The sequence below is a fragment of the Ischnura elegans genome, chromosome 8 (assembly GCF_921293095.1).
Source record: "Ischnura elegans chromosome 8, ioIscEleg1.1, whole genome shotgun sequence".
Lineage (NCBI taxonomy): Eukaryota > Metazoa > Arthropoda > Insecta > Odonata > Coenagrionidae > Ischnura > Ischnura elegans.
Window position 1 is genome coordinate 106,971,440 of NC_060253.1, and position 9,130 is coordinate 106,980,569.

Consider the following 9,130-nt stretch of genomic DNA (forward strand, 5'->3'; position numbering starts at 1 on the left):
TTGGTAGCCGTGATCCTGATGGTGGAGCTATTAATAATGCCATTTGATCGAGGTTCTGCAATGACCAATAGTGATTTTAGGTGATCAGATTTTAGCCAAATGCATCTGAAATATTGGCAATGCCAAAGCTATGCGTGGGGAGGGGGGGATATCAAGAGGTGCCTTTTACTCCCATAAGCAAAAGAATCAAACAGGACAGGTACGGTCAATAACAAAGGAGAAAATGAGACCTATTGATATTATTTCAATTTGATATATCTTCATTAGGAAACGTTACTTATCAAAATAGTTCATATGCATGTAGAGAATATTGCTCTCTTAGCAATCTGTGAAAACTTTTATCCCCTAACTATGTAAATAAGTCTGAAAAAGGCATCTATTGAATGCACACTTGGATCGATTATAACTTTCACTCTAATCATTCTCCACAATTCTATCTCCTCCCCAAAATACACAAACCCAATAACCCAGGCCGCCCCATTGTGTCTAGCCGCAATTCCCCAACCGAAAGAATATGAGCCCTTCTAGATCACTACTTGCAACCTCTTGTCACCACCCTTCCATCTTTCATAAAAGACTCCTATCATTTCCTAAGCACACTTAACTCAACCCCTATCCCTACTGGTACCAATCTCCTAATGGTGACAATTGACGTCGTTTCACTATATACTTCTATTCCCCACCACGAGGGCCTCAATGCCCTCCACACTTTCTTGCCCAACGCCCTCAGCCTCACTCTCCCTCCACCAACTTCATCATCCAATTAACCGAACTAATTCTTAACAAAAACGCCTTCAATTTCAACGACACCATCTACCTACAAAAGCGAGGAGTCCCGATGGGAACCAGAATGGCCCCAGCCTAAGCAAACCTCTACATGGGTCTCCTGGAAAGCTCTTTTTTAAATTCCCAAACCCTGAAGCCTCTCCTGTGGGTCCGATTCGTCGACGACATTTTTTTACCATGGGCCCATGGGCGTGATTCGCTTGACACATTCATTGCATCCCTCAACTCCACCTCATCCGTTTCTTTCACTTCATCAATTTCTGCTTCCTCCCTTACCTTCCTTGACATAAACATCCGCCTTGAGAACAATACCTTCATCACCTCCATCCACAAAAAAACCACCAGCCATGAACAATACCTACACTACACCAGTTGCCATCCACCTCACACCAAACACGCAATCCCCTACTCCCTCTCAGTCCGTGCCCATCGCATGTGCAACAATTCACCATCTCTTCAAAGAGCCACACAGAACCTCCACCATGCTCTCCTCAAACGAGAGTATCCAGAACCTCTGCTTAAAAAGAAAATACTCTCTCCCTCCGAACAGTACACCCCACGCACCAAAAAAGAACAAACGAACAAACTTAATCTCACCACCACATTCTTCCCGGGCACTCAAAAAATTAAAAAAATTTTAAAAGATCTGTACCCTATCATCAGCAAAAACAAAATCACGGCTGCTCTTCTTCCATCCTGCCCCTCCATTGCCTACAGAAGAGCACCTAACTTAGGTAATATTTGAAAATCCACCCGCCCCCTCCTCCGGCACACACTACCCCCACCTTCCTCCCTGACTCCATGCAACCGCCCCCGGTGCAACTGCTGCCCCCTGTTATGCCCCACCACTTCACCTGTCATCAATAGATCCTCCTCCACACCGTCTTGTACTTCCTTCAACGTTGTCTACAGGCTGTTTTGTAATTTTTGCCCCTCGTACTACATAGGAGAATGTACCACATCCATATCCATCCAAATGAATAACCACAGCCACTCCTGCAAAACTCCCCCCTTTCATGAACCCATCCCCATTCACACTGCCTCACACAACAGTTCTTTCGACCAATGCTATTCCCTAACTTTCATTGAAGTTCTGCCAGAAAGGGCAACTATCATCGAGGTGAGAACGAGGGAGATGGCCCACATCTGGGTTGAAAAGGCATTTGAAACGCCCGGGCTAAACATTGCCCACTAACAGCCAAAGCAAACCCTACCCTCCCTTCCCCCCTCTCCCCTTCCCCTTCTTCCACCCCCTCTACTTCACCAAGGAGGGCTAATGGAGGAATTTCCCCTGCCTGCAGCAGTTCACCTCCCGCACCGAAGATAGCGGGTCAACCCGCTGAAACGTCTGAAAACTTTTTTGTGAGTGTCCTTTCTTTATGTGTTTCTGTGTTTTTCTGAGTGTTATTTTTGTCCGTTCTCCTCGCTCGACCATATACATTCATGCCCAAACGAAATATTTAAGATTCATAGCCAATGACAAAAAAAGTAGTAAGGGAACCTAAATTTTCTCTGGGAGCAGAAGTGGTGCCACAAACTGTCCTAAATCTTTTGATGGGGACTGTAACTCATTCAAGACCATCCTTGGCCCTTCTTCCCTTCCACCTGTCATACACTTGTTTTCATTCGACCATCATGACTCGAACATAATGTGGCCAACTAAGTTGTCCCCTCTTCTCCTTAAGGAGGTTTCTTTAAGGTGACTCCTCCTGTCCCCCACTCCTCTCAGTCTTTCGTCATTGCTTACTCGGTCGGCCTGTTTCATCTTCATTACTCTTTGGCACCACGGGTGAAATGCGTCAACTCTTGAGCTCTCTTCACCTGCCAACATCCAAGTCTCGCCTCCATTGAGAAACATGCTCCATATGTAGCTCACGATGAATTGTTTCCTTACTTCTATGCTTGTACTCTTAAATGTAAGTAGATTCTTCTCTTTGTAGAAAACCCTCTGTGCTTGCGATATTGTAATGACTATTTCTATTTTGCTTTTTCCATCATTGGTAATTTCATTTCCCAGGTAAGAAAACTAGAGGTAAGCAATAGTAGAAAATGTAGCAAACTACCAGGTAAGCAAATGTATTATGATTGTAATACAAAGCTGAATCATGAATGTATTATAAATTGTATTTCTTTCGTAATACAACTGTGTAACAGTTCCAAATGCAAGATTCATCATGTGTTATGTCTAAACCCATAGTTAAGTCACCAAATAATAAGCAACTGTTAACTATGGGCTTGGAATTAACTTCGTTGCAATTAATTTTTTCATTGAGTCTCAAAAAGCAAAATAGCCAAGAAGTTACCCATTGATTATTATTTTGGGTTGGTATAAAACAATTGCGCAAATAGGTTTCAATGAAATTTCCATGCGATTACACTTCCTGACTTCCTTTTGATGGAGAGAGACTAGAGAGTGGGAAATTGCACTTACTATTTGTTTCGAGTCAGGTCTGAAAAGAACTAATTAAATCTTTTAACTGAAGTAGGCATGCACTAGAACTTGCACGAATAGTTAACACCAACAGTGCCGCATTGCTTCATAAAAAAGGTATTGCTCTTGTTTGACTAAGGAAAAATTATGGTTTTAATAATTGATATATCTTGCTTATACAGTAAAACCTCTATGTAGTGAACCTCTTTACGTCATAAACCTCCATACATCATACCATCCCTACGGTCCCATCAGATTTACATGTAAATTTATAGGCAAACCTCTTTGTAGTGAACCTCTTTATATCGTAAAACCTCCACTTATCATACCAAGGAGATACCCCCGAGACGGCCTAACTACCTCTTCAAATCAAACCGAGACAACTAAACACCGTTAATGCAGCTGCGATTATGTACATGGAATGGCATTTTCAGTGATAAATGTTTCACACTTATTATTTGTTTCTTATATACCTTTAATATGCTGTAATTTTCACATAAATCATTAGTTGTGGCCATTTTGTTCCATATGAGAGCATACCTAACAGTAAATAAGAACAAAGGTATCTAACTATCCTAATCATTTTAAATGACTATTGAATTAAGAGAGATCTCATAATTTTCTCTCAAATCGTAGTAAAAATCATGTGATAGCACACGCTTTCTGTAATTATTATGTATATAGGTAATAAATATATGTTCACTAATCCATGCATGTTTGTTTAAACACATACATATAATGGTTTTAGAGACAGTAGTGCCTTTCGTTTCTGAATGATATGAAAAAATGGTGCCTATCACTAAAACCTCTCAGTAGTGAACCTCTATACATCATAATGCCCAAATTTTGGTCCCCACCGTTACGATATAAAGAGGTTTTACTGTATTTTTCTCTGTATTACAATGGTAATTTAATTGATTTGTTTACAAGGTTTTGGAATACAGTGGTAATACCATGGTTTTACAAATATTAATACAATTTGTGACTGTACAAGTGATTTACAATTTGTGTAGAAGGGATTGTGCTGTCTGGTCTATGACCCTCTGCTGTAGAATAACAAGCTGCTTCTCATACAAAATTAAGGAATAGTCTAAGTTTCAATGAAAAATGTGGAATATTACACTTACCTATTTTTACTGTCCATCCCACAATTTATCCAGCCCAGTAATCCAAGAATTTCACCCTGAAAAAAATAATTTTGCTGAAAAATTGCACTGTGCTCGCTGTGGAAAACAGCATTATATCAGTCCCTATCAGCCTATAATCCTGACAGGCAGTGAGCTTTTACCTAGTCATGAGTAAATCCTTAAAAAAATATCATGATACCACTGAATATTTCGATGTATCTCTATTTTATTCAATTTAAAATTTAACATTTCTCGTCATAAAGATGATGCATAATTTTGTCAAAACACTGATTCTTCTCAATGCACTGAATAACTCAGCTCTCCAGCAATGCAACATTTCACTAAAAAAAGGGCACTTCCTTCCAACCTTTCTTCACTTTCTCTTTCTTTGTTTCTTGCCTCAGGTGGTCACAAAATTGAGTTTATATAATTATCATCCTGCATGATGAAATTGAGATTCACTACTGGAAATTCTACCTCAACTTGTGGCAAAGGAAAGGTAGATGAGAGAGTGTAGAGAGTTAAGCTAAGTCCACTAAGTATCATAGGCATAATTTGCTCATATCAGTTTTGGGTATTGGCTGAATTTGGATCATTGTTCACCAAGTCAAACGTGATTTGACCCTTGACCTCTAGGATTTAAACGATAATGGTAATAAATGTTTGCCTCCTGAATTAAAAGAAATGATTTTCAGCATTTTGCAAAAGTAGGTAATGGATTGTAAAATGGGTATTTTTGAAGTAACAATTTTTTTGCGAATATGTATGAATGAAATTTTGGATAGCATATGTGTAATTAGGTAAAGCCTAACTTTGTGGATACCAATAATTAAAATACATAATTTGATTTCAGTAGAAAATAATTTTATCCAATCACCAACCTGGGTTTCAAGACCTAGTGGCATCTAGGTGACAATGTCTGATCAATTTTTATATCTTGATAAAATTTTCATGTCCTTGATGATGAGTGAACAAATTGAAACAAACGACTTTCTTACTGCATAATTACTCCTTAACAAATGCCGACAGCCAGCTGTCCTGAGATTTAAGGTTAACTAACAGGGAATGCTCATATGTGATGAATACATTAGGTTAAAATATGCCATTCAGTTAGTTTTTCTAGAAAAGGCTTATGTCCATTATCTGGAAAATTTTCCACACATGATGTTCCCATTTGTATAAGATGAATATCAGTGGCGTAACTATGTGGGGGATGAGGGGATAGATCCCCCCAAAGCCTCAAAGAAATAAAAAAAATATTATAAGCTATTGTCTGGTTTTGATATAGAGTGACTGCATATGCTCAATATTAAATATTAAGTGCCAAAATGATGGAAGATGTATTTCCAGGTATGTCATTTTTCAAAAATTTTCCGGACTGGTGGGGGTAGAGGGGTGACTCCGCCCTCCCCTGTTGCCCAGGGGGGGAGTCGCCCCTCTGTCCCCAACATCCCCCCGCCCCCCGAAGCTTATTCCTAGTTACACCACTGGTGAATATCATTTCTACTCTAGGTGATTCTATTTTACATGAGTTGTGGGTTCTTGGAGTTACTTCCAATGAGAACTATATTGGGAAATTATTTTATTTGGGCCTTTCGTCTTGGTAGGCTTTATCAACAGATACAGTGCAGCTGAGAGCTGGTCAAAAGTGAGCTGTGCAATCAGTATAGCTGCTGCTAAGCTTTGCAATATTAGTGCTTAAATGATATCAAAGTCAATGTGAATTCCAAGAGAATATTATCTAGCCTTTTCCACCGCATATTTCACTTTTGACAGATTAGAAAATTGCCCCGATACGCCATGTTTATCTGGGATTGTATTCTTGCTTTTACTTCCAGAGGAGTAAACTCCTTTTTTCTTCATCGTGAGTAATGTTTAGAGGCATTTGATGAGGAAATATTTGTATCATTTGTAATTAAACAGAGGAATTCATCATTTATAATGGAACATAGGATTTTATCATTTATTATTTTACACATACATATTGGCTGCACAGGCTGCTTCTTTGTCATTAACGTTTTTTAGAATGAAGCCATGATTTTGAACGGTTGCATATTGGTGTTGTTGATTCTGATTTAATAAGGTGAAATTAAAAGCTGTCTATATGGTGAGTTTGTCAAATTTGAAGTAATTTGTATTGAGTTTGTCAAGTTGGTGGGGAGAACTTGTAATTTATTTTCAGAATTTGCATGTCAAGAATGGTAGTTAAATTCTGTTGTTTTCTGAAACTGTTCTTTATATTGAGGAAAATTTGTGTTTAATTTTTTACCTTTACCATGGCCATAAAAATGACGATTTATGGCACCAATTTCAATTATCCTACGGAACATCAGTTAGGCAACTCAGCTTTTCATTCAAGTATTGCGGGAAAGTATATAATTTTAGGATCATCATAAAACCATATCAGGCGGTCATACTGGGGTGCGTTCCGAATCACGCATCATGTGCATCGATGCACATCTGGCCGTTCTGAATCAAGCATTGATGCGGCCCCGGATTGAGTATTTTTCGAGGTTCCGGAAGTATCAACTCGCATCGGCTCGCATCAGAAATTCTTGATGCGGTTGATGCGAAAGCGGAAAAAGGCGTCAGTTCAGTTTAAAGATGGAGACGGTGTACATCAGAATTGAAGGGTGAGATGACCACAAGGAATTTATTCTCTCGCCTGAGGATAGCCAACGTGCTAGAAATGGTAAGTGAAGTGTAATAAAGTATTTATTGATAGCATTTATACAATGACTACGATTTATTTTTTTTTTAAACTTATATAGTATGCTCGTTAAATATCATCCTTAGTGTTATGATTCCGTTGATTGTGGTAATTGTAGTTTAAAACGAGTTACTATGTAGCATAATTTATTCTTAAGTGTTTTTTTGTTAGCCCATGCTTTTTTATACATATAATGAATAATATTTTTGACTCGCCATGTGGCCGGTCACATGGCGACTGAGGAATAAATTCAGTTAAAAGATTCTTGTCAGACGTGTTGCGATTAATGAAATTAAGTTCTTCGGGTTTCATCGCATACAGTTTACGAAATTCTGTAATCCCAGCTTTGTAGTGGATATTATTTCCATTATTTTGACTTTGGGGGTGGCGTGGTTTTGGGAAGTAGAAGGAATTGGCAGTTATTTAATGGGATGTGACGTTTACCTGGATTATTCCTCAGCTTTGTTTCCTAAATCAATTTTTATTGTAATGGATTTGTTTTCATTATTCACATTCTTCTGTATATTTTGCATTCCATGCATGGTAATGGCAAAAATAATAAACGCGCTCACCCAGAACAACGTTGTACCTTATTGATATGTATTTAAGTTCACGAGCTGAGATTATTATAGTATACATATATATACATAATTACTAGTATCAATATGGTTCATCATAAATTTTCGTAGCAAGTGGCAGTGGTTGACGTTTCCTAACTTATAAAGTATTCATTAACGTATTTGATGCGTCGGAAAAAAATAAGGTACTTTATGGGAGTCGAATCATGTGTGCTGTACATTCTTAGCATACCAGAATTCCACTTATTTATTTGAAAACGTTGTCTTTTAAGACATGGGCCATTGTGATCATAAGAGAGGAACGAATGCATAAGTAATTGAGCAGGAGTATTCCATTGGGTTAAAAGTTTGTCTTTCTGAGGTCAAAGGCTGCTCGGGCAGGATACTAAACTTTACTAATGAGCCAAATTTTTGAGGGCATATCCGGTAGAATTTCTTCTGTATCAATGTTGCAATGAAATGAGTTATACAAGAATCGTATCTGGCATTATAATTTTCTCATGTGCCCACCTATTTCTTAGATCCCCAGTTCCTGCATATGTTGCTGCAAAGCAGATTTGGAGGGAGTTCCAACCAGGAGGATCTAGAATCAAAAGGTAAGATGAGCATTAGGTGTTTTTGATTTTAAAACTTTTTAAAGCTTTTAACAATAATATTTATTTTAACGGGCACAAGCCGTTTTACAGATTACACATTAAAATAGAGGAATTGCACAATTATCTGTACAAAAAAAATGTACTTACTTTAAAAATGCATACAAGGAATACTAGACACATCTATTGTGTTATTTGTCTCTTCTTCCCCATACCTACTTGAAGTCTACTAGAATGATATTTTCCTATGACCTGTGGTACAATTTATTTTATGGAATGTGTATTTTGATACTGGCTATTTTCTTTCATTCTCAGAAAACCTGGGCTGCTCCTGGAGCCATGAGGACACCCTGCTCCTTCTTGAGGTAAACAGGGAGAAGGAGGGTGCCTTCTCTAGCAAGCGCCTGCCAAGGTGTGGGAGGAAGTAGCGGAAGCTATTTCCTCCAAAGCTGAAGGAATTGGGGTCATTGGTCGCCAATGGCAGGCAAAGGTCAGTGTCCTCAAGAGAGCTTATAAGGAGGTGAAGGTGAGGAAAGCCAAGTCTGGCAATGGTTCGTTCGATTGGCGTTATTTAGAGGTGAGCTCACGTTGTGACTTTATTTTTGTTGTAATGCTTGTATAAGTCTTCATATAAGCTTGTAAATGTTTCCTGAAACATTCCATGAAGTGCTCAATTTAATTGGGCCATCATTGGACATGACCAAGGGGCTTCATGGGTCTGGCAGGAAGCCTTTGCCTGCAGAGAAGCAGCTGCTGCTGGCTCTTTGGTACATGGGCACCCCAGACTGCTACAGGTTGGTGTACTTCAATGATTTCCGTTTACACAAGCAAACTCTGTCTACCTTTCAAATTGATAACTTCATCTCAAACAACAATTTCTATAAATTAAAAATCTAAAAATCCTC

At 38.6% G+C, this 9,130-nt stretch overlaps 1 long non-coding RNA gene across 1 annotated transcript; it reads left to right on the forward strand.

Moving 5' to 3' along the window:
- Window positions 1-6,992: 6,992 nt before the first annotated feature.
- On the forward strand, window positions 6,993-8,620 carry LOC124164391. The gene is made up of 3 exons (XR_006866049.1): window positions 6,993-7,036; window positions 8,154-8,228; window positions 8,541-8,620. It is a non-coding gene; the product is annotated as an uncharacterized LOC124164391 (long non-coding RNA).
- The last annotated feature ends 510 nt before the right edge of the window (window positions 8,621-9,130 follow it).